The sequence below is a fragment of the Cygnus atratus genome, chromosome 3 (assembly GCF_013377495.2).
Source record: "Cygnus atratus isolate AKBS03 ecotype Queensland, Australia chromosome 3, CAtr_DNAZoo_HiC_assembly, whole genome shotgun sequence".
NCBI lineage: Eukaryota > Metazoa > Chordata > Aves > Anseriformes > Anatidae > Cygnus > Cygnus atratus.
The window spans coordinates 73,117,441-73,144,508 of NC_066364.1; the positions used below are offsets into that span (position 1 = coordinate 73,117,441).

General features: G+C 36.0%; 1 protein-coding gene and 1 long non-coding RNA gene across 4 annotated transcripts in view; one reads left to right on the forward strand and one right to left on the reverse strand.

Moving 5' to 3' along the window:
- Positions 1–27,068, forward strand: part of PACRG (parkin coregulated) — a 226,986-nt gene that overhangs the window by 163,549 nt on the left and 36,369 nt on the right. The window lies entirely within an intron of this gene.
- Positions 139–17,570, reverse strand: LOC118243922 (uncharacterized). Its single transcript, XR_004777382.1, has 3 exons — positions 17,320–17,570; positions 7,064–7,235; positions 139–6,321 (listed from the first exon to the last, which is right to left on the reverse strand). It is a non-coding gene; the product is annotated as an uncharacterized LOC118243922 (long non-coding RNA).

A 27,068-nucleotide genomic window follows, 5' to 3' on the forward strand; every position in this document is an offset into this window, starting at 1 on the left:
TTATCAGAATACAAGTGTAGGTGATCACATGCTGTTCATTATTGATTTAAGGATGATATGTTTCAAGTGTATATGCTTAAATCAGTACAAAATAAAAGATGATGTCTTCATTTAAATTAAAACGTAACAAACATGGTGTACTCTTACAATCCTTTAATACTATGAGAGCTTAATTCTTTCTAACATTGCCTTGGCTGTATTAGAACATATTGAATAAAATGAGACTTTACGAGAAATTTCACTATGAAAAAATTGCTATAACAATGTTTTATTACATTTTTATTGAACTTTAGCCACTAGAGAGTAGGATCATCTCTCTATCCTTTGAATTTTACTGCAAACATTAGGCAAAAGACAAAATCAATGACCAAATTTGCATTCTAGTTTATTTTATGGTTGCTACAACTACAGAAGATGTGTTAATATGTGGCTGAGGCTGCTTCTATCAATTTCTAAACACAAGCATTAAAAAAACAGAGCATCCTGAGCTATGATCTGTTCACCAACTTAGCTATCATTAATTTTTAACACAAAAGTCATTCTTATATTAGCATGTATGAGTTCAAGTAAGAAATCCAAATTTACAAAGAATGCTTATTGTGATTGCAAGTATATGTATACAGGTGTGTATATGTATCATTCTCTATACATCTCCTAGCTTATGGCACCTTTAAGAACTGGGGACCAGACTAAGGGCAAAAGAGCAAGAGAAGTAGCAAAGGGGGCTGGAACATGTGAAGCTAGTGGGATTAAAGATATAGCCTGAGCTTTGGCTGCAAATGCAGGATGTGTAAATCTGGAAGTCTTCTCACATGTTTTAAAATGAGGAGAAAAAATACAGATAAAAAGTGTAGAAATACCTTACACCATTAATTAAACACACAGCCTATCCTGGAGATTTTAAATCAATGCTTACAGATATTGAAAGTAATGCATTTATTAAGTTATAAGAGTTTAAAACTAGAGAAACCCAAAGAAACATGATGTCACTGTTATATCATTCAGACATTTAAAAACACATCTAATTATGAATCTTTCATTTGAATTGCAGAAAACATTCACAAATATTCAGTCTAATAATAATTGACTTTGAGTTTGGACAGAATATATATAACATAAAAAATCAAAATCAACAGAATTAATTTTAAGCACATCTACAATGCAGCTGTAACTATGAATTTACAACTAGCATATCCACAGTAATACTAATTACTATGTATAATATCTAATTCCATGGGGATATTATTTTGACAAATATGAAATGAAATAAACAGGAAAGTGAAACTGTCCCAATTAATTTAAAACTGCTAAACTGGTGTTAAATATCCACAGCATTTCCTTTGTGAACAGGCTATTTAATGAGGCATATTGACATATTATATATGGATCTTTCAACTGATTTGTTTTGGCAATATATGGAATAAATCAGACACATACTAGACGTATTAAGGACTGGTCACTGTCATGTGTCAAAATGCAGATATGTGTGGCAAGATACAAACAGAAGTATCTCTCAGGGAATCAGTTCCTGACTAGATTTTAGTCAATGTTTAGATTGATGATACAAGTAGTGTTATAAAACCTTTGCCGATCACAATGTCTGGTAATGTTAGTCAAAATTACCCTAATCAACAGATCATAGGGAAATATATTTGTTTTAAGATAGCTAGGTGCAAAATAGTAAACCCGGAAACCGAGTATACACTTTGTACTTACTACATAATAGAGATTGTCTTTGAAAACAGTGACTTGTAAAGAACACAAGGTCATTGAAGATAACTGCCTGAACAGGAATTCCTAGTGCAGTGTTACAGTTAAATGAGATAATACAATGTTTACAAGAAGAAGACTATCAAGTAGAAGTAGATGATGTCTGTGCACATATCACTATAAACTGTTGTGACTGTGCTGTGCTCAAATCTGATATTCACACTTCAAGAAGAATGTGAAGTATTGCAAAGATTTTGGAGTGTTCTAGTATGAGAAAAGATGCTCTCAAACTTGAAGCTTAGAGGCTTCAGTTCAGTCATTTGTATACTATGCAAGTTGTTGAAAGAAAACTTAATCATTTGACAAAGATAGCTACTCATGACCAAAAGTTTAAAATATATACATATATAGCAACTCTTAATAGCTCTTAATTTTGCCAACAGAAACACACTACTGTTTCCAAAGATAAAAGGTGTTAGCTTTAAGCTTGAATTGCATTAAGCTCTAGTTGCATGTGTAATTATTATGTCCTTGAACAATTTATGTATCGTGTTAAAGACTTCACAACAGTCTTTAAGGTAGGACTAGATAGATCCACTAGACTTTTTAATCCAGTTCTTAGGGGGGAGAATTAACTTATATGAATAACCTTAAATTCTATACTTATATCCATATTAGCAGATAAAATATCCAGAGCTGGTTCTCTGGTGGCTCAGCATTTGTGCCTGGATGCATGCTAACAATTAAACAGTATGGGCAGTACTAGAGCAGTGTTTGGCCTATGCTTCAGCCCTGGTTGTACATTAGTACAGCTGTAGACTGAATTTTTGTTGGTTGGTTTTGTTTGTTTGCTGTGGGAGAGATGCACCAAATAGCCAGAAAACATCTTGATCAGTATCTCCCAGTTTTGTTGAATTGCACAACAAAATTTGTAATTATGCATATGAGGTGAAATAAAAGATCACTTTGCTAACAGTTGAATAGTCCTAGACCCCAAAACCTTAAAAAGCAACAAACTTTATAAACTAATAAGTCTTTGTAAGTTCTATAGTTACTAAGCAATATAAAGTAGATAATCTTTCTACTATGCCACAAATTTAGAAGCAGGTTTTGAGATTTCAGAAGAGTTACTGATATGTTAATTCAGTACTTCAAAAGACTCTTCTGTTACTAACTATGCAATCAGGAGAAGAATGTACAGGCAAGTTTGGTAGAACTGATGACAGTGAGTTGCTGAATATCATAAGATTCATAGATTTCAAAGCCAAAGAGATAAGCAAACCATCAACTCTGTTGTAGGCTAATTTGTGTTTGAATAAAATGCATTTCGTATTGAAAATGAGAAAGCTCAAATGTTGGCTGAATTTTTGCTTCAACAAAGGCATCCATGCCATATTTGAAGCCTGTGTTTGGCTTGCGTTTCCTGTAGTGATCAAATGTTCTTACTGTTGAAATTGCATGAGCTTGCAATTTGAATTTGGTGCTCAGCATCTTGTTCTAGTGACATCCCTCTTTGTAAGATCAAAGAACTTTTTAGTAGATTGTATTTCCTTCCCACAAAGATATTTATGCACTGTAACACATACTTTTCAGTTTTCTTTCTAAACAGATAAAACATGTTGAACTTCTGAAGTTTCATATTGGATGGTGTTCTCTTAGGCCTTCATGCCTTGGGATTCTGTGTTGTACCTCTGCCAATTTTTCAACATTTTTTTCTAGCAAGACAAAATCAACACAAATATTCTATTTCTCTCACTGCACTTTTTGATACTCCATAAATAAGTACCAGCATCTTTGCAGTGGGGAACTACATTGCCCATGAAGCCAAAGGTACAAAGCTTTACTTTGAATTTAAGTATTTTTATGTAATATTTCATTAAAAGAAAAAAAGAAAAGAGAAATCCATATAGGAGAATGAGTAGAAAGAGAAAATAAAGCAGAGAAGAAAATAGGAAAAAGATGTAGATGAAACTGAAATTTAGATAGTGTGAAATGAAACAAAAAAAGACTGGAATAAACAGTAGATCAGAAGAGGCCAAGGAGAGTCCATCAGAACAATAGCAAATAATCTGATGTAATCAGCGACTAGAGGCTGCTGATTTGATTTTGTTCAGGTTGACTCCTTCCTGCAGGTTCTTTCAATCCTGGTGGAAAGAAAATCCCATACCCAAGCCCTCTGTTCCAGGAAGATAAATACTCTCCAAAGTAGGGTTTGAGATCCATAGACTCCTTTAGCCCTACAGGGCAAACATTAGAAAGGCACGCTCGCTGCCCAAAAGACCTCACAGTCTAAAGTTTAATTCTACCATTAGCAGGTGGAAGAACACAGATGAATAGAGGAAGGAGAAGAAAGCAATGAAACAGCACTGTTCAGTATGAAAAATGGAAGTAAAGAAAACAGCTGTCTAGCAGTTGTGCAAGTGAGGGTTTGAGGGGGGAGAATTTTTTATTTTTTTCTTCTCTGAATCAGTAACAAAACAATGCTCACCTATACTATGGAGAGCACCCTGTGTCTCTAAATATGCTCGGTCTCCCATGAGGCTCAAGAGCAACTGTACATACATCTAGAAGTTCATAATACACTGTTCAGCTCAAATGCTTGGCCAAACTTTAGTTCTGAAGATGATAGCATTAATATTTGTTATTTACAGCTTTTATAGCTTTTTTTTTTTTCCTTAATAATGGATATCAGAGCTGTTTTATCACTTCTTACTGTGAACTCGTGATGATTGTAATATAATCATCTGAAGTTACTATGGTATTTCAGTGGATGATCTCTAACTGTTTTTAAAAGGTAATATTGATCTACTTCAAGACTTGTATGAAGGAATTGAGTCTGAGATAAATATACCCACCTAACTGACAGTGCCAAGAATACGTCTTTTATGTACTCCAACCACTAAATTATTCTGTTGCTATTACACCTACCACCCTAAATTTCTCCTAAAAGCAACAGGTACAACATGGAGTAATTTTATTTCATCGTAGCCTGAAATAGTACATCCTGTGCTTTTAGGTGTTGTTTGCAATTTACCGCAGAAACATCTCTTTTGTAGTGCGTGAAGTCTGAAAGTCTTACAGTTATTTGCAATGACAGAATGTCTAGTAAGACAAACAGAATGACAATGTTTAAGATAAATGACAGGAAAAATGAATATGCTAATCTATCTTTTCAGACAAAAATGTAAGTATGTGTTTTATCTGAAAACTGAATTACAGTTGATTTTGGTCTTCCCTACTTAAAGGATTTATACCGCAACATCTCAAATGGAAGCCACAGTTTAGAAAGGTGGCTTTATTTTTTTAATGAAATCTACGGATTGAATTACAGTATGTTACCCCAGTTTAATCAAAACACATATTAGATCAAAACATATTAGCAATTCAATTGATTTCCTATTTCTCTGCAATGTTGTATAGCTAAAACCAAATGAACTGACTAATTTTGATGGGGCATATGACAGTAGATAATTACTTCCCTTTTCTTAACGCCACGTAAATCCATAAACAGACATTGTGTTATGTGTAAAAAGTGGGTTGTCTTGTAGAGAACAGGAACAAATAAAGAAGAATACAGAAGAATAAAAGTTGATCACTTGGATATTTGAAGAAGTGATTATTCAGTATGGATATTTGAAGAAGTGATTATTCAGTATGCTGTTATACTGAACCAGAATTTCTTTTCAGTTGGGTTCAATTCTTAATGACAGTTTCAGAATATTATTCTCCTCTATTTTTCATACTGCAGCATTGTATATTAAGATTTCTGCAAGGAAGTTTTATTTTTCCTGTGTGTAATTGTTGTAGTATCAAAAACACTAAATGGAACTAAATGGAGAGTCTAACTCACATCTTAGTATTCATGTGGTCAGCATAGACCCTATATTCCTTCCAGTGCTAAACACAACTAGTAGTACAAAAGGTAGCACACTAATTGTCATTCTAATAAGTAGATAGGTTGGCAGCTTAGTAATTATACCTTGTAATGTGAAGTGCTTACTTCCAAAGCTAAATCTTGCCACCAGATGAACATCTGAAAATCAGAAGTTCTATATTTTGCCCTGCAAAGTTGTTACCTGTGCATCAACATCCGGAAGTTCTATGAATGTCCTCAATAAAAATAACATGAAATGTGATTTTCTGGAGGCCTGAATAACCAGAGCTCACAGTGAAATTAGTTGATATCTGACTACTAAGTACTACTGAGGTCAAGACAAAAACAGAAAGAAGGATAGCACAGGCAGTGGTTCATAAATAATTTTTGTCTGCTATACTTTGAAGAGAAATAAATATCCCAAGTAGTGCAACATCAGAATAATAGTGTAGTTACCTTAAAAAATACATATTTCTTTAGAACAATCAGGTAGATGTAATATTTAGATATATTAGAGACAAGACAAAATCTTGGTCTACTGGATCAAGATATTTAGCAACGTCATTCTGGTGTCTTCCAGTATAGCAGAATGAGAGAACGATCTAAAAGTTTTTTTCCTCTGTTTTTCCAGACTTCAGAGATTACATCAACACACTTTCAGTGCTATGTTGTGTTTCAATAACAGAAGAACATTAGGCCACTAGGTACTTGTACTTAGGCAGGAGCACAACAGGATTCTGGAAACACAAAAAAGGGATCCTTATGAGAGTGTATTCTTAGGCCATTATCAACAAAAAACAACTTCCCATCAAACATCATTCCAATTTGTTCCTCCCTCTACTTTTTCCCTCTTAGTGAAGTCCAGTTTTGAAACTGGGAAGCATAAGATGTCTATAACAACCTTAACTTGATGGTATATAAAGAGGACACTTAAACATAATAGTTTACTTAGGCATAACAGTATATTCAGGCAGAGAGGGACCCAACATACCCTTAAGTGGTTGATCCTGCTAGAATACCAGTACTTTCATAAAACTTGAAGATCTGAAAATTTTCTTTAAAGCGGGTGACTTAATGTCAATATCAATACTCAATTTGGATAATATTTTAATTTGGAAAATTTATTTTTTCCAGCTTTTCAGTACTGAGCAATTGTTTTCACCTCTGAACCTGTGTGTAAACTGAATAGGAATTATCAGAACACATAAAGACATTCGGGCCCTAGACACACAAATTCTTATTCCATCTTTTCCTTCTTTCAAAATATTTATCTTCTGTAGAGCAGGAAAAATAGTGATGATGATGGAACTTACTCTAAGGAAATCTTTTCTGTAGTTAACCAGTGAAAATTTCAGAAAAGTTCAAAAGCCATGTAATATTTTTACATACGTTGGCTGTTCTGCTAATAGGTTGAGGTTTTCAGAAAGAAAAAACATAATACAGGTTCCCACATTAATTCAGTAACCATCTCATACTTACGATGAAGTCAGTGGGCTGAATTTCAGGATGGAATTGCTGTACGATTTTTCATTATAGGCAGTAGAATAAATTGTTACTTGCAGCATTTTATGTAGTCTGATTGCCTATTGGCATTAGTGGCAGAGGTCAGAAGCTTGTCTTCTTGGTCAGAGAACACAGCGATTGCAGCTGCCTGAAACAAAGTGCCATGGGTTAGAGCACGTAAAAATAGTGGGGTACTGTTTGTATGACCAGGTGCAAGAACAGAAACATTCCGCGCTTAAGAAAAAAAAGAGAATATAGAAGAGAAAAAGCACACAAAGAACAAAAGCATTCCTTCTGCTAAATACTAAAGTATAGTCATTGGGAAATACAAGAGGTTATTCCAGCTCCCTCATCGACTAAATTGTATGTTCTTCCTACAGATAGTTCCTAAAAAAATGAACTATTATTTGTTTTCCTATGTACAGACACAGCATCCGTTGTTTACGACTGTAATCATAACATGCATAGTTTAAAATGTGGGACTAAGGGATAGGCTGCATTTCTCCTTCTGGTTTGTCAGACACAATAAACCACATTCCTTATTTATTAAAGCTTCTTTGTGATTTACTAACCAAATTTCTGCCTTTAAACTAATTTCATGTACATTGTCTCTATTACCCTGTTCTGTTTCAAAAACATTGGACTATGTTTTTTTCATGCCTTATATTGATGTGAGATGCCCACCACTTTTTCCTTTTTTTCTGGACTTACTGAAACAAGTTTGTGGAGATGGAGAATCTCTAAGTTCCCAGGGTCTGTTTTGTTAAAACACTTTGTCAAGCTTTGCACAGGTGAAGACGTCTGCAGCTTTATAAAGCTCATGGCTGTCACAAGATCCCAAACTTAGCTCTAGTTTACTGACTCTGCTAGACTACCCACTACTCTCTAGCTCAAGCACATGTACAAAAATTCAAGATATGAATGGAAACATATATATATATATATGTATATATATATACAATATATATATTAATTTGGCTTGTATTTTGGCAAGTTTTTCCCCCTCCCCACCCCCCTTTCTGAAAATGTATTGCTATGCAAACAGTTGAAGACTTACCTTTGAATGAATTATTCTAACTTACTTGGCAAAAGTCAGATAGGTGAAATAACGTAACTCATGTTCTCCTCTCCTCCTCTCCTGATATTTTGTTTAATGGCCATCTACATCAATACCTATCAGTGTTTTAATGCAGAAGCAGAGTGAAACAATGTATGCAGTTTCTGATTATCAGATAAAGCTCTACTTCAGTTTCTTTAGGTATGTTCATAAACTTGAGAGCATTTTATTGCATGGTTGAAGACTACATTCTGACTTTATTAGTGCCTTGGGGAAAAAAAAAAAAAAAAACATTTGTTGTTCTATGACAGCAATCCTCACTTTTGCTGACTCCATTTGTAGTATTTTTGTCAGGTTACTGTTTGCTACAGTAGGGGAAATTGTTGCTTTTTCTAATAGTGTACAAAAGCTCTGGTCAAATTTTTTGGAAAATTGTCATCTAAGCAATTATTTGTGGGTTGTCAGAAAAGTGAGTGTATGGCAGAACTCTCCTTAACAACTGATTATCTAGGTATTTGCCAATAGGTTCAATTGTATGCCTATATGTTTTTGTGCTCATTTGAAAGAAAAAGAAAAGAGCTATAGATGTATTGTATTTATTTTTAAAAATCCAGCTATCTTTAGACATTGTTTTTCACAGTCACTTCCGTAACTTAAGAGCTTTCACATAATGACATCAGAAGAACAGGTAACTAATGCTGTGCTACTGCAGCTAGGAACATAATGTTATACTTGTTTTCCATAAACCAAGATTTTAGCCATAATAGTTCATAGAGATGAGAACAGAACTCACTCATCCTTTCAAGTAGCTCTTCTTAGGTACACTGAAGAGGAAAAGCTTTAAAGAGTATGTCTGATCTCTGAGCTTAAATCAATTGGCCTTGCCACAGACAGTCTCAGAGCCTGCTTTCCATTAAGAAAATATGCTGTATGGTAACTGGGGTCTCTCGTGGAATTTCTCACATTTAAGAGCTAGGCATATCTGTTCATTACCATACTAAAAGATTATTTTGCTGTTTCAATAGATCTTTTAATTGTTTTATAACTAGAAGGGCTAAAAAAAATATTAAAACTAGGAAAACATCCCAAGCCTCAAAGTGGAGTTTTGTTATTGATTTAAATGGGGACAAGAAGCAGCCTGGACAGTCTGAATCTGCTGCATAGAATACAGATAGAGTGCAGAAGACACAAAAGAGTACAGCGGACTGTGGGGGGGAATAACAGTGAGGGCAAGAACACAGCAAAAAAGGCTTGTTAAAACTTTTTGTGACACTCTGCTCCACGGTGAGGTTTGTTTTTTAAACCTTGGACTGACTAAATTTGAAGACAGTCTCTACGTAAGTAAAGCCACATAGTTTTCAATTATTTCTCACATGAATGTCATATCTATGATATCATTACAGCTAATTGACACTCAGCTCCATTATGAGCTTCAAAATAAAAAGGTATTAACCTTGAACTACAGATGGCAAGACCACAAGCTAAACTGTGTTCATGTATCAAATGTTTGTGAATTCATGCATGCTTTTGTAACAGCACCTCAGTGTCTGGTACCAAAGAACTGCATTGCATGTGTACTATGCAAGATCCGCTGATATGAACCTGGGCTCAGCAGAAAGTGCCATTCACCAGTGTAGATTTCTCAAGCCAAAAAAGTAAGAACAAGATGCAATTCTTATTTTTGTGAAATTAACTTCTAAGAACTGAACCATATACAGTTCTTGCAGGAAAAATATGGAATTTCAATAAAGTAACATGCTATGTCTTGCCAGTATAAACGCTCATCCTTTTAGTTTGTTTTCTTTTTCTTTGTCCTCTTGATCTTTGACTTTTTCTGTCTTTCTCTAGGATAGTAAGTCACTGTTTTTGACTTGCTAACGATTATCTTCATATCTTATAGGCACTAATAACTTACCAGAAGTCTGTGGCTCATACTAAGCAAGCAATCTTTACTTTAAGCCAGATCATTTTACAATAGACAGAATAAACAGAGGTGAAAAGCATCTTGAAAAAATCAGTAGTATTAAACATGCTAATGTGGGCAATGTTTTTAATGGCATAAGTATCCCATTACTTTAAAACAAGCCTTGACTACCTGAAATGAAATTGTTTGCACACAAACAAATTCAGAATTTGTCACAATAATTTAGAAAAAAAATATACCATGGAAGAAACATTGGTAATTAACATCTAGATTGTTCAATTTTAAGAACTACAAAATACCCCTCTATCTGATAATAATGCCCAATGATGGGCCTATACTGAGTACATACCATCACTATAAACCATTACTTTCACCATTACTTTCATCAGCTACATTAAACACTTCATTGCTCAAAGCATTGGGGTTTTCCATATATATGACCTCATCTTTAAACTTCCTGTGATCTTAGTACTTAAGACAATTGCTACATCCCCAAAAATGTTTTTGGTGCTTACATTAGAGAAATATACTCTGTTTTAATTCCACTTAATATGGATTTCCTGCCTGTAAATTAACACAACTACTGCAGAGATCACGTTGTTGGTAAGAGGATTTCTGGTTTGTAAATTTGTTCTTTCACAGCACCTAAGATGGCACGTTACTGCTACCATAGATGCAAATGGGAGATTTTTAATTCATTTGGAACATCAATGTTAAGGCTTTAGGAGACATTTGTAACCTACACATTGCCATAAATATGTATTACTTCCCATTTTGAATGCCAGCATTTTTTTTCCTACTTTGCTTTTTTTCTTACAGTATGAGTGAAATAATTGTGTGAGAATATATATTAGCTTTTAAGCTTCCATAAATCTCTCCTTATGTTAGCCCTGGTATCTAACAGGCATGGTAAAATTTGTCAATTTTTGTGACTGCCAAGCAACGTTTGGACTCTGAAACTGGGACTTCATTGGGCAAGCGTAGGTGCAAGTTTGTGTAGTTAAATAACTACAGTTGTAACTAGACACCTGTCTCAGTCTGAATCCCAGCCGGGTTTCATTCATGGAAATAAATCAGGATTTAAGTGTCATTTGAAAAACACAGCAGTCAATTTTATAGGTGTTTTTATATCATGATTTAACACTGATTGTGCGTTGTTTTCTTCACTATATAAAACAGTCAATAAAGGCTTCTAAAACACAGTCATCAGGGAATCCATTCAGTTCCCTGAATGAAATCCATTCAGTGGAATGATTTGCACCATATTGAAAAAAAGGGAATAAAATGGTGTAAGACTAAAATCCTACAATTGTGTTTATAATGTGAACAAATGAATGGGTAAAACTACATCACAGGTATTTTGAATATTTTCATTTAGAAATAGATATGAATTTTAAGTGTAATATGCATCCTACACAATCATTAGACATGGTATGCACATATCAAAACGCTTGGCAAATGTCTTGATTTCCAGTAGCTGACAGGCAATAAGCATCTTTATTACACAAACCAGTAAGCTATTTCTGTGCAACCTAGCTGAGGGAGCAGTACAGCCAAGTAGGCTTCCTGCAGGAAGCTCTCTCTGTTGAAGACTGAGACAGTCTTAGCCAAAATGCCATACCCATTCTCTCTACAAGATGGCATCTCCACATGGTGCTTTAGGGTACCAAGTCATTACTGCCATATATACTAAGTACTAGGAAGAGGTAGGTGTTATTGACAAAGCAACAAGCCTAAGCATAAATGCAGAAGATTTCTATTTACATAAATATTCTTAACCAGTAGAACTACGCTACTAATACAGAAATAGTTGATTTTATTTCTGCTCTTATGAGAAAAGCCAATTTTGCCATTTAATCAGTAGGTACTCTGAAGCAAACTATGAAATAAATTTTGACTGCTATTGCTTAGCTCTTCTATGAAAAATCAGCTGTTGCTTTAATTTTCAAGCCTTCCCAATAACATCTATATGGTTGCCTAAATCCTAAGGCAGCTTCAAGCCTGTCTGCCCTGTGAATTCTTGACATACTTATAGTCTCTTAACATTCACTACTATCACACAGTGCTGGTCCAACAACGTTAACGATGAAGGGAATGTTTGCATATGCTGGCTCTTGGCATTCCTGCTGCTATGTTGTCTCAGTCTCCCGAGACCAAAGCCAGAGGAGATACATGACAAAAGTTCTTGTAACCTTCCTGCACTAAGCTTCCCACCACAATGTGTGATCGACAGAGCAACAGTGGCAGGTCTTATGAAAGAGCTATGTAGTCAAGGCTTGAATGCTCTCTTACCAGGGAATTCAAACCTTGCTAGGTGATTTAGTAAAAGTAGATGGAACTGGGGTATGACAAACACTTACTTGTCTGGGTATTCTGCAAGTAGATGTTTCCTAGCTTTTTATTTATTTTACACTACTGAATACTGCTTTTACTAGTAAGTAAAAGCCTCAAACTTTGTAGTTTTCACCGAAAAAAATAGGTGTCAGAAGATGCTTCGAGCAATTATCTTTTATTCCAGAATTCAGTGAGCCCACTCTATTTCAAGTCATACTACAGCTGACATTGCTGCTTAGGATAAGAGCTATAAGACTCCAGCCCATTTGCACACTTCCCTAGAGTGCTGGCTTCTCCACCCTTCCATCTGCAGCCTGGAAGGCTCTGCCAGTGATACTTACAGATTTTAAACCTTCATCTCTGCCAGGAAGCAGCAAGAGCAATACAGCTCCACAAGTGGGACAAGCCAGCAGCCAAACAGCTCCCCAGCACAGGCCTGTAACCCTCACCAGTGGGGCTCAGCCCCACAAAGATCCAAACATAGTAGGCAGATCTGCCAACAAGGTCTCTTAGCAGCAGCAAGCCATTCCTGAGGGCTACTCAGCAACTCCAACCAGCAACAAGGCTCCATAGCCCCATCCTGAGCTTAAATGGGCCCCCAAGCCCCTGGGCAGGGGTGTGGGTGGAGGCCCCAGGTGAGGATGTTCAGGGCAGTTATAGCCTATTAGCACACCTACAGCCGTGGCAATCTCGGTCCTTGCTGAGATGACTTGCATATATCATAAAACAGAGAATGTGAAGAATAATATACTTTTAAAAATCCTATTGCCTTTACTGTTGGTACATTAGTATTTGTCACTACTGACAGGTGCTTCCAATTGCCTTCATTAGCCTAATTTAATTTAAAATGGAAATTCTAGCAATCTTACTTCTTTTGCAATGGCAATTGGGCAGTTGGGCAATTAAGGAAAGCTGGTAGGCTACGTAATAGGTACAGCCCGTTGCCATTTATTTCTTCTACTTTAATATCTATTTGTTCACTGTACCATTTTATGATATCACATAAACTATACAGCTTAAATATAAAGGGCATGTACTCACCTTGTTTCCATATAAATGGCAGTAAAAAATAGCTAGTGTAGATAGGCACAAAATTTGAAAACCTGTGTAGCAACCTGGTCCATATGTGATTCTGTTTTGATACACATGACGTCCCATATATAAGCCCTGTATTAAAATTGTCTGTAGCTTTTCCTTAGTATTTTCTGTTTTTCCCAGTTCCCTCGTTATTTTTTTCCTTGATTTTTCTTAGTATTTCAAAATGCTGTAGGCATTCTTAGGGCGGAAGCATCACCTCTGACTTTATTTCCACTTATTGTTTACACTGACTTTGTCATGTACTAATCTGTAGATTAATTAAGTCAGAAACAATGATTGTGGCTGTCTAGTATGACTTGTGTAGTAATTTATTTTTGCACCTTGACTATAAGAATTTTCTATATCATATTTTCTGTGCAATAGGGAGTTTCATAATTTCAAATTTCTTTTTGTGCAATGCAAAAAGGACATTTTCAGACCTGAAGAATCAACAAGTGGAGTTCTTAAAAGATCTCTTAAGAGATCACAAGATCCATGAGAAGTATAAAGCAAGCAGGACTCCCTTCTCAAGATACTCCCAAAGTTGTCGTGACTTTTCCCTCAAAACAACAACAAACAAAACCCCATGGGGAGTATAGAAATAAAAATTAAAACATTCCAGATAGAGTAGAAAAAATGTAAGTCAATTTGAGAAAATTTGAGACACCTAAATTCTATTATAAACTTCTATATGAATCCATCCTTTAGACAGCCAAGCACTGGAGCAGATTGTCCAAAGAGACTGTGCAGTCTTCTTTCTCGGAGGTTTTCGAGACCCAACTGGATAAAGACCTGAGCAGTTTGGTCTAATCTCATAGCTGGCCCTTCTCTGAGCAGGAAGGGGGACAAGAAACCTCCTCAAGTCCCTTCCAACTTTAATCACTCTGTGATGCTATATTCTATGTTTTTTGTGACACAGAGAATTTTCTTTGTATCAGGAACAAAGCCCACTGCAACATATTTCATACCAAATGTAATTCTGGATTTCGTGTAGATAATACGCCCCATAACATTTTTATTTTGGAATAAAACAGCAAGTAGAATTGACAATTGCCTAATGCAGCTAGGTGTAGAAAATCAGACCGTGGCTTTTACTGAAGGGGAATGTCAAAGCTCTGCATTCCATATGGATGTCACCAAAAGGAATTGTGATTTCATCAACACAGCTGCTAGCTTTGTAATGACATATGGGAGTAACTTTTTTTTTTTTTGATGAATGTTCTTACAACTATTTTTCCTTTGCCTCCTGCATTTTTTCCTGACATCATGGCTTTAAATATGAGCACAATTTAAAAGGCAGTAGGAATTTCTGACAAACTGTTTTAACTTGTGTTGGCAATCTAACTTTTCTCTAGAACTAGCATTGTATTGAATCTACTGTTTACTGAAGATCCAGATATAACTTAAATTTATTCTGTAGTTATGAGATTGTTATTTTAGTCTAGAATCTCTTTTGTCATGTACAGCTGAATGTGAATTAAAGTTTTATACATGCACAGATCAGTGAAAGATTTTCTGGATTCCACTTCTACTATCCTGTAGAAGTTTCTTCCCTATCCTGATGAGGGAAGAAAGAAAATTATTTTTAAAATTGAGGCAAGGAGCTACTGAATGTTATTTCATATAAAATATTAGTATGCCAAATAAATAAATATGATGACAAAGACATTTACACAGTATAATATATGCTATATGCTATGCTATATTTAATGTCATGTTGGGCTCTGTAGGTGCTTCCTGAACTAGTGTAACTCTACAAAGATAAATATGTACAAAGGCAAAAGGCTTCTCTACTATAGTATTCCCTATTATGCCGTGAATCTCAGATTTTTGAGGAAAAAAAACAAATTTCCAATATTACTTTTAAACATATGAGAAACTATCGTTTGATTTCTATTTCATTGATAAAGTTAATTTCAAACCGCTTGAATTAGCATATTTTAGTGTTTTGTGCTGCAAGAGGATGAGAAAAGAGAGAAATGTTACCTTTCTAGTTTAAAGAGGTATATTTTTTTCATGAGAGGATTTAAAGTATATACCGACAATCAATATTAGTTGACATAGGACTCTTTTTGTATTTTTGTTTGTTGATTGAGGAGAAAAAAAAAAAAAGAAAGGCAGGCTCATTTTTGTGCAGCTAATAGAAACATGAGTCTTACCTAATCCGTACACAAGCACTTTGCAAGTTAATTTATTTGATAAGGCAGTGGGATAAATATTGTATAAACTCTTCTGACATCCTTCACTTATAAAAATAGTCTTGGTGAATTTAATGCAAGTAGTAAATAATGAAATATGAAGCCTTTAATAGAGCAATTCGTAAGGAGATTTGTAATTATTAACATTGTTTTAGGTAAGAATTTTGTGTTAGATTCTAGCAAATAAATTTCTGTGACTTTAAATAATATTAATGTTGTATTTTAAAGCAGTAGAAAAGTATTTTTTCATGGAAAAGTGACAGATCAGCCTTAAACACTATTAATATACGTAAGACTGCTACAAGCTTGTAAAATACAAATCTTTTTGTAGAGTAAAGAGTTAAACAAATAATTATACCTTTATACTTTACATTTCATTTGTATGTAGTTTTTGCCTTGACAAGTGAGTGGTGTGCAAGGATGTGTTTGTGTTTTGCTGAGAAAGATCTACTCTAAATCTTGATAAATTATGAAAGCTCCATCCATTCAGTTATCTTCCATAATGGAAGGTAAACCAGCAAAATATCTCATAACTGTTCTAATAAGACATGATATCCCCAGTATTTTTTTATTTCTTTGTACATGCTGTATTCAAGTGTCATTAACCAAACCTATCACAGCTTTGTTGACTCTTTCATGACCAAAAGGCAAAACAACTTAATGTTAGCAGTCAGAGTGGAAACAGTGAGGCACTGCATTTTCAAAGTCACCAGTGAGATGGTCTCTCAAAAGTATGAATGCTGAGATGTACAAAGAACAACACAGATACAAAGGTATCTGTGTAAACTGACATAGTAAACTAATAAAATATATACTATATCAATAAATGTACATTTTCAAATTCATATTTAGCTATGAAATAGAAAAGTTGAGTTCTAACTTTTGAGGGGGTATGGGCATTCAAGAAAGTAGTGCAGTGTTAAATATAAAACACTTGAAAAATGACTGTATATTATAAATTCATGCGAAGCATTTGTGTTTCTATGAAATATCACAATGGATGTTAAACAAGTTTCAAGTACAAAAAGAAAAAAAATAAAGCTCATTAAAAGAAGCGGAAATCTTACTTCAGAAGAGGAATGAAATGTTAGTCAAAATTCTGCTCAAATATTCAGTCCATATCAGAGAAGTGGTTAATTTCATTCCTTTCCTGGGACATTCCTCCTTAACTCTTGGCAACCTTAACACTTGCACTGCTTTCATCAGTCACTAAGACAATAAAAAGTCTATTTTTTTTTCCTTTGCCCCCTGATTCCCTTAAAATGCAGAGAGGAACCGGAATTTTTCCATGTAAAATAGCTCTTCTTTAATATCTATTGCATGTGTATTATTCTATTTTTGTTGCCCTTTTTTTTTTTTCTGACTGGGTCAGAACAATTCTTCTAAAGGGCTCAGTAACCTGTATTTGAAACAAATACATTCTGATCAGTTCAGCACATCTTGCATCACACCCCAAATTAATTAATTTTGAGCACTTTAGCTAAGCAGTAGCCTTCATTGACTCACTGAAGAGCTGTGTAATTTGCCTTTGCTATCTCTAGTCACCGTTAACCTCCTGCAGTCCATTTATTTAAATTCGCTGTTCTGAATGACATTGCCCTAACTTCTCTTCACCACTGTCAAAAGAGACTTGTAAGCTCACCTTTCTCAGTAGCAGTTTCTTCATCAGTTTCTTTACAGAACTATCTTTATCCCCAGTTGAAATCCGTGAGAGCATTATGTGACAAGGACTCAAAGCTGGCCTCTGGGGAACTGGAATTGAGGTTGAAGGTCTCACATTAAAAAAAGTCACTTATTTCTGGTTTAGTTTAGCTCTTAGGCATTATTCACAGCTTTGCTCTGTCTTCAAAAAAAAGGAGCAGTGGCCCCACTAAAAGAAGAAAATCTGAAGCTGTTGAATGTGCTTAGGGTTAGTAAATATTAACTCAGGCTTTCAGGAGCCAATCCACAGTCTGTCTCTAAAGCAAGAGAGTCTCTGCCTTTCACTGCCATCTCCTTATTGTTTCCATACTATTTTCATTTCCTTCTTACCAGACAAGCTATTCCTGATAATACTTTTTCATGGCATATGGTTTTTTATGTCACTGGAGAAAACAAATCTTTTTCTTCAGTTGATTATTGTTGTGATAAATTGTTTTCTTGTTGGTACGAAGAGAAATAAAATATGCATGTTTACAATAAAATGCAGAAAATTATTTGTTTCAATACTTCACAGTTCTGGGCTAGGCATGAAGCTTCAGTGTACATTTTAACGTATCTCTTTACTGACTGCAAAAATGTTCCAAAACAGGTTTGCAAAAAATCACCTCTCAAGCTTTGATTGATCTCACAAAATGTCTTATTACATGCTTTTGATTATGGGAATGTCAGTGTATTGGCTTTATCATTTTACATTAGAGTTGTTGTTTTTTTAACCTCAGTATTATCCCATGTTAGTGTCAGATTTTGTTCTGTTCATGTAACATAAAACTGAATTTATTTAAGTGAGGCTTATTTGGCATATAGGTGGGACATTGTGTATTCTTCATTGACAAAAGTGTTTTGATAAAGAGAGTGAATTTATACCTAAAGAAGGAGTACGTAATACCTACTGATTTTCAAAGGGAATTGTTTCCACTCATTCTGAAGTAAATTTGACCGAAGGAATTTAAGCTGTCAAGATAGCCAACAGTTAAAGTGAACATAGCTTATATACTGTGACGTTTTTGTCATTATTTTTCACTTTATTTTCATAGTTATATGAAAAACAAATGTACTAGACACACCAAATAAATAAATATAAAATTCTGCCATTTATTATAGTCCTCTGTTTCATAATGAAAAAGAGAAAATAAAAAAGCTTTTGTTTGTTCAGTTGAACAAAAGATGATTATATATTTTAAAAGAGCAAATTCAGCAATTTAGTAACACTGATTCAAACTAAAATAGCCTTCTTATATTTATCTCAATAGAAATGTCTATCTTCACATAATCTCAGTGTAATGTTATTAGCCTCTTTCTTTATAAGCTGAACAGAAATGTGTGTACAGATAGGAATGACAGGGTAACTCAGGCACCTACAGATTAGTGTTTGCCAGTCGTGGTCTCCACAATCAATACCAGTATCATAGCAGCTGGCCCCAGAGTTGCACGCTTTCTTCTGATGAATAACGGGGAAGTGTCTTCACTGCAGGCACATTGAGATGCCTTAGTCGGGACCAGGCAAGATGGGATGGCAACACAATTCAGGGAGAAGCAGAGCAGTAATTTGGATTGCATCGCTGGCTGCTAACTTGGGGCTCTCTCAGTTGGGTTCCCCTGACCTGTGTACAGTACCTGTTTGTTGGTTGGTTGGTTGGTTGGTTTTGCCACTGCAGACATTGCTAATGACTGTCCATAAAATCCCTACCCTTACATGGTTACATATGGGGCTAACTTTATATTCAAGCATATTTCACTGGGGATAGTTACAATATTTACTGTGCAATCTTACACGTTCATGTTCATGTGGTTGCAGGGTCAGCACATGAATGTCTGTGCAATTTAAGCAAAAAAAAAAAAAAAAAGAAAAAAGAAAAAAGAAAAAAAGGTGTTTTGCCAAATTAGCTCTGCAGTAGTGAGGGCTTCTACTTTATAATATCTTAGTTTGTATTTCTGCATTTGAGTTCCTCAGGTGAAATTCTGCCATAAAAACAGAGCATCCTGTTTCTGGGAAAAAAAGAAAGAAAGAAAACAAACCAAAACAAGTCATAATTTTAATCATAATTTCTCAAGGCTTTTATATGTGTGTCATATTTTGAAAAGTGGTCAACCTAGGCCTTGTTTATCCAGAGGGCTGTCAAAGATTGCAGGCATCTTTCCATTGTCTTTGTCAGAAAATGATATTTCTAAAAAATCTAAAATATATTTTAATAGCAAAAAGAGATTTTCACAAATATCTTTGCCTTTTACTCCTTCAGTAAAGCAAAGACCTCTCAAATTACAGCTTCTGCTGTCATTCTCAGAAGTTTCGATATTATGGGATAACCTGGTTTTACAGTATCTTTTGTCAGAGCACCAAAAAAGGCTTTGAAAAGCATTAGCCTCAGTTTGAATTCCTTGTCCCTGTCACTTGCAGTTTTAATACCACTGTAAAGTACTACAGTTTTCCTTTATCTGTCTCACAGAGTCAAACTTTCATTCTGTTTCTTCCTTCAGAAATCCTATAGCATCACACGTTTCTTCTTGTACAGAGGCAATGACTCTGTGCCGTACCTAGGAGTGATCAGGTCGGCTCCAGAAGGATTTTATGGGCTAGTTTTGTAGATTTTATAAATAGACTTGCACTGTCACAGTAGCTGATGTCTAGCAGAGATATGGGCTGCTTCCAAAATGGGAAGTCCTTTACCATTGCCTGCCCTCTGTCCCAGACACCAGCTATCCATTCCAACCACATTCCAAGTGCCAGCTCTTGAGGACATGAGGGAACTCAGACCAAAGCAAAGGCTGGGATTATAGCTAACAGTTCTCTTGGTTTAAGTTTCATGTACTAAGGGGAAATTTCAGGATTTGTTCCTTGTGTGCATGATCTTTTTTTCACATATGAATAGATTATATTTCTGTAAAGATTCTTGATTATAAAGTCTCGCAAGTTCTTTTGCTCACTATAGGAAAAAAAATGAAGTAATTTGACTTGTATAGCTATATTCATGAGAGGTACCATTGTGGGCATTTTCTATGCTAGATTAGGAGCTTCCTCTGCAGAGGGCAATAGTCCTTCTCTTCCCCAGATTAAAAAAAATAATAATAATATATAATTTGGAATGAAATTGTTTGAAAATGTAAGTTATCCTAGTAATAAACTCCTATCTGAGCTGTCATGGACATAATAGCTCATGAAAATGAGTTTTTAAAGAGTGTTTTCCAAAAATTTGTAAACAAGCTTAAGTTGAAGACATAGGATCCATTCACTTAAACAAAACAGCACTTTTGGGATATGGCCATCAGATATGGTCTTGTTTTGGTGCAGTGAATAATTGGTCAGCCATGATCCCTGGCTTATGATTTTCAGAGAGGAAATACTATTGTTCTGGAGAACAACTGAGTACATTTAAAGTGCTGCTTTCAAAGATATGCTAAAATCCCTATGAGATTAGTGTTTAGTTTTACTAGGAATTTTTGTACTAATTGGCAAATAAATGGTGAATGCCTAGACCCAACACAGCTACAGCATTACTTTAGTAATGACTTCAGTAGAATGTAGAAGTACAAAAGATTGACTTTTGACTCAATAAATAAACCAAAAAATGGAAGAACGATTATTTGAGAATTAATTAACTATGACTGGTTTAAGCAGTTTAACATGGTTTATTTCAATGTACAATAGTACAAAATAAAAAAAAAAATGTGATGGAAGCTATGGACTTCTTCTAAGCATCCTTGCCAGACGGGGGGATGCAAGGAATTGATATCATTTCCAAACTGTTTTCTAACAGTTGCTGCTCATTATGTCGTGAGAACTTGGGTGCAGTTCTCTTTTAGTCTGAGCCTGTATGTTTTGTAGAAAAGGAAGATGATCTAACCTTACATGTTACCTTAAGGGTGTGCTGCTTTCAGTCTATTCTGCAATCTCTTCACTGATGAGTTAGTAGCAGATCCATGCAGATGACTTAAATACTGTATTCTGAGCTTCTCCTCCTCAAAAATAATTCAAAGGCAGTCTGTGTTAATTTGCAGATGATTCACTGACCGTTCATTGAGAACTGAAAGTTGCTTTCTATGTTGTGGGAAAGGGTGCCCTAGCTACTGAGCTAAGTTTGAAAAAAGGAGGCATCACTTTCACCTGGCTGTTACGCTGTACCGAAATGTTTCATCTGAATCTGTTCAGTAGATTCAGTACAAATATGCAACTTGTTTTGCGTGCTCACCAAGATGGAGTTTTTAAGTCGAATGTACTGTCAAAACCAGAAACTAGCCTGCCTCCATCACTCTGTTCAGCTAATGGAATTATTACAGTGTCAAGAACTGAAAGTCGCAGTTAGTATTTGAAGTCTAATTGCTAGCTTTGAAATAGTTTTATTCTATTATTCATAATTAAGGAGTCCTTTCAGCATCTACAGCTTTCCTAAGTCCAGTATTTAGCAACTATTTTGAAAATATTTTTATAGGTTTCCTTTATCTGTTCTAATGTCTCTTCCTATCTTTGATCTGTGCTTCTCATAAAGTTTCTTGGCATTGTCTCCTGCTGCTGAAGATCCGCCCCTTCAGTGTGTACCATTGACTATTTTATGTTGCCATTTTTAAAGATTCATCACACTTAAAGTAACATCTTGATATTTTACTGGAAGGAAGCCCATGTCTCAAAAAGCAAAAAACACAGCTGCATTGTTCAATTTGATTTCTTTTCATAGCTAAATACCATATTCTACACAGCCCTGTAGAGCACATAGTTGATCAGATGCAGATCTAGTTCTCCGGATATGTGATTCTGTATCTCCATTTCTGCCTCTGCATTTTGTTCTTTACATATTTAGGCTTTGAATGACTAACTCTGACACAAGTACAATAGACCTAAGCCAATAATCTTTTTTTATATTGGTAATCCTTAGTCATAAAATTAGTCCCTTGTGACCAGTCACTCTGAAGACACCATTTATTCAATGCTGGGTGTTACATGACATGAAATTCAGGACGTAAGATACTCATTTTCAATTAAGGTTCGCAGTGCATATCAGGCCAAGTTACCCCAACCAGCACAGAGTGCAAATTTTGTTTTGCTGCACTGCCAGCAGCCACTGTACCATGACAGTAAGAAAAAGGTGAAATTTCAGAGAAAGAGCAGTTGGCTTATCTGCTGTTATGCCTCTGCACACATCTTGGGAAAGGCAGCAAAAACTGTAGCTGGGACTTGGTAAAACACAGGCCAATAGAAGCAGCTATGGAATTGCACTGGAGTGATGTATCTTTTGGTACTCTGTTCACAAACTGTCCCACATTGGTACCAATAATTTTTCAGCTCTAGTAGCACCTCTCAGACTTGATAACAGAAGGAAAGTTGCTGCAGTTTTACACGTTTTCATTTCTATCCAGCTGCCTTTCTGCAGTTAGCAACAGTGGGGAATAGTCTAAAACCCAGTAATGATGAAAACAAACTGGGGTGATTGTGAACGATAAATAAATTTCCAGCGTACTGTAGAGCACAAAAATTGCTGATTTAACTTGTGTAGACAAAACTTCTGAAAAGCTAAGAAAGTTATGGTCGCTGATGTATGGATCTGGTGTCACTATTTCTGGGATGGCTCTGAAATTCAGGTTACCTGATTTTTATTTTTATTTTTCCTGAATGCAGGCCATTTAAAGACAGCAATAACAATTCTTAAATGCTGGAGGAACTGATATATGAAGAAAGTTTATGTGGATTCTTTTGAAAAGACAGGACTTACAAATATTTGAATTCTATATGCATCAAGGAAAAATAAAAATGTAGATTGATACCAGGGGATTACAATCATGAGTAAAACGTTATGAAATTTTAAAAAGTATGCATTAGACTGAAATTAGGGAATACTCCCTGATGTTCTGATATTGCAATTTGCAGAAAAATCTCTCGAGGGAAGAGATATGAGTCACTTAGGACTTCCAAAACTAGACAAGATAAACTCTGAAATACAGAAAAGAACCATTTTCAAATCTCCTTAGTGAGGACATTTGAACAAATGAACAGCCCCTTCCTTGTTTATATTATTCCTATTATTATATTTTTTTATATGAAATTGCTTATTTAGGTACTAAAAGGGAAAGTTTACACATTCAACAACCCAATATGATCTTTAAATTATCTATTATTATAAATTGTATTAGCAGGGAGCATAGCAGCAAGTATGTTTTAAAGGAAAGTTTAAATGTTTGGCTGAGAATTGTTTTTGTTACCAGAAAATCCCCAGGAAGGGAGAATGCTTTTAAGCCTATGCCTGTGAATGGAGAGGAATACATTTTTAGTAATGCTTCCTGCTGTGGTGGTCAGTCAAATCTCAAGAACCTGAGCATCATTGTACAGGATCCTAGAACATCATATCACGTTGCAAACATTTGTTCATTGGCTTCTTTAAAGGCAAATGGATTTTATATTTACTTTTCTTTTTATCTCCAGATGATCAATAAGATGAAAAAAAATATCCTAAATGGCTGTAGAAGGTAGTGTTCACACATCATTTATATTATATTTTGATAAAATTTATCGGTTGATTGATGAAGAACAAACCACATTTTTTTGGATGCATTAAACATAGCAGAGCCAGCCTGTGAAAGAGGTGATTGTTCCACTATATTTAGCATTGGTGTGGCATCACCTTAAATATTACATGAAGTTCTAGTCTCCACATTATTTAAAGGTTGTTAAGGTCCTTGAAAGTATCCAGAGGAGGGCAACAAAGCTGGTAAAAGGGCTGGAGGGCATGTCTTATGAGGAGAGGCTGAAGAAACCTGGGTTGTCCAGTCTGAAGAAGAGATGGCTGAGAGGCGACCTTGTTGCTCTCTGCAACTTCCTGAGGAGGGGAAGGGCAGAGGAAGGCACCCCTCTCTTCTCCCTGGTCACTGATGACAGGATGCATGGGAACAACACAGAGCTGTGCCAGAGATACAGAGTAGTTACAAGGAAAAATTTCTTTCCCGTGAGGGTGGTCAAGCACTGCAACAGGCTTCCTGGTGAGGTGGTTGATGCCCCATACCCATCAGTGTTCAAGACACGTTTAGACAGTGCCCTTAATCATGAGCTTTAACTTTTGGTTAATCCTAAAGTGGTCAGATTATATTTGAAGGTCCCTTCCAACTGAACTATTCTATTCTGTTCTGTTCTGTTCTGTTCTGTTCCGTTTTGTTCCGTTCTGTTCCGTTCTATTCTGTTCTATGCCATGCTATGCTACGCTATGCTATGCTATGCTATAAAGATAATTTCCATTAATATTGTAGGCTGGTAGTAGCAGTTAGTTTTTATACTATGATAGATTTTAATTGAACTTCATGCAGCTTATAACAAAACCACGGTTTTTGTTTTGATCTTTAGAGAAGTCAGCTCTGTAATTTCTAAAGACTGTCACTGTAATAGCTGTTAAGACAAGTGAGATTTGCTGAGGGTTCCTCCTCCCACAGTCTTTGGCTATATTTGTCAACCCAATAAAGACTGTGCAGTGAAACCTGAGCAGCGCTGATCCTGGGCATCTCCTGCTGACATCAGTAGGAGCTTAGCACCTATCGGCATCAAAGAGTTTTGCTACTGCAGCTGACTCTCAATAATGCAAAACAATTAAAAATAATAGCAAATGGAACAAAAAACAAATGATCCAGTAGACTCTGGGAAAGCTTTTAAGGATATTGTAGTAATTCAGAATAAACTTAATTTTACAATTCAACACTTCCGTTGTGACCAGACTGTATCAACAAAACTTAAGATGCAGAATGAAATTAAGATCCAAAGCTGAAAGAAATTGTATAGTGATGAGAATTTGCAAAAACTGGCTTTGATCTGTATAAAAAATAATAGAAATTCAACCTAAAGTAATATAGTGATAGGAATCAGCATAATCTCTGCTGTCAGAAATTATTTTCATATTTAAATGATGTAAATCAGTGGTGAATGGTTAGCCTTTTATTTTCTGTCCACTACCATATCTACTGCACTCTTTGACACAGTGGAGATCCTGATTCATAACTGATGCTCCAGTAAAATAAGAAGTAGCGCTACTTACACTATAAAGACTTTAGTCCCCTCATATGTTTTTCTCTCAAGGATTACAGTCTCATCTATAAATCTGTCAAATCTTGGCTTTTTCTGTCATACTACTTCTTATCCATAGCAAGAGGCTTATTAGTGTGCTATGGTGTGTTTACTCTCTTTATGAGTGGTCTGGATTTGCTGGGGCTGAAGCTAACTGAATGTCACCCTCTTTTTTTTAAAGTTGGCAGCAAGGCTTGGCATATTTACTCTTACTTGTGCCTGGAGTCATTGTAACTGTGAGTTTATTCTAGTCCTATACTATGCTTTGATATCTTTTCAGCTGACCTATACAGAACTCCTAAATTTATTTGTCCTTTCAGAAGAGTAAAATATTCCAGAAGCCCTGCAGCTAGGATATTACCACAGAGATATTTTCTAGACATGATAAAGACATAGCTAAACCTGATTGTAACTCAAAGTGCAGTTGCAATACCACATTAAAACCAAAATATGAAAATGAATCACGGGAAGTCCAAGAACAATGATCAGACCTCTAAACTATGAAGGACTGAATAGGATTTTGCCACAAGGCATAAGTATTAACCTGCACTTTCATTTGAAAGCCACTGCAGAGTTTAAAAAAAGCACAGACTTCAGGACTCGGTAGTCAGAGAAACTTTTGCAATGTATAGTATCCAATGTATAATATCAACCAAGATCTGTCTGAAATGGACTGTGTCTCATCTTTACTGCCAGCTAGCCATTGAGTCTCTAAAACATTGAGGCTGCATCACTATGGGGAAAATCACCGAAGTATGAGCTAGCACATGAACTATTGAAGTTCAGTTCATTGCTTCCCGGTCCTGAACAGTTTTTCCTTTTCAGAAAGAGAACGTATTTTTGCTATCACTATCTTGTCATGGCCAACCTTCCATGCCCTTTTCTTTTTGTTCATCTTGGCAAGTTAGAAGGCTGGGCAATCACCAGCCACGTGAAGTTTAACTTGAGCAAATGCCAGCTCCTGCACCTGGGATGGGACAACCCTGGCTCTACATACAGACTGGGGGACAAGAGGCTGGAGAGCAGACCCACAGAAAGGGATCTGGGGGTTCAGGTTGACAGCAAGTTGAACATGAGTCAACAGTGTGCCCTGGCAGGCAAAAGGACCAACCATAGCCTGGGGTACACCAGGCATGTCATTGCTAGCTGGATGAGGGAAGGGATTGTCCCACTCTGCTCTGTGCTGGTGTGGCCTCATCTCAAGCATTGTGTGCAGTTTTGGGCACCACAGTATAAAGACATGAGACTATTATAGACTGCCCAAATGAGGGCTACAAATATGGTGAAGGGTCTAGAGGGCAAGACCTATGAGAAGCAGCTGAGGTCCCTTGGTTTGTTCAGCCCAGAGCAGAGGAGGCTGAGGGGAGGCCTCATGGTGGCCTGCAACTCCCTCACGAGGGAAGCAGAGGGGCACGCACTGAGCTCTGCTCTCTGGGGACAGCGACAGAACCTGAGGGAATGGCATTGAGCTGGGACAGGGGAGGGTCAGGCTGGGTGTTAGGAAAAGGTTCTGCACTGAGAGGGTGGTCGGGCACTGGCTGTCCCAGTGGCCAGTGGGAGTCCCAGCTCCCCAGGGCAGTGGTCATGGCACCAAGCCTGCTGGAGTTCAAGAAGCATTTGGACAATGCTCTCAGTCATATGGTCTGATTTTTGGGTGGTCC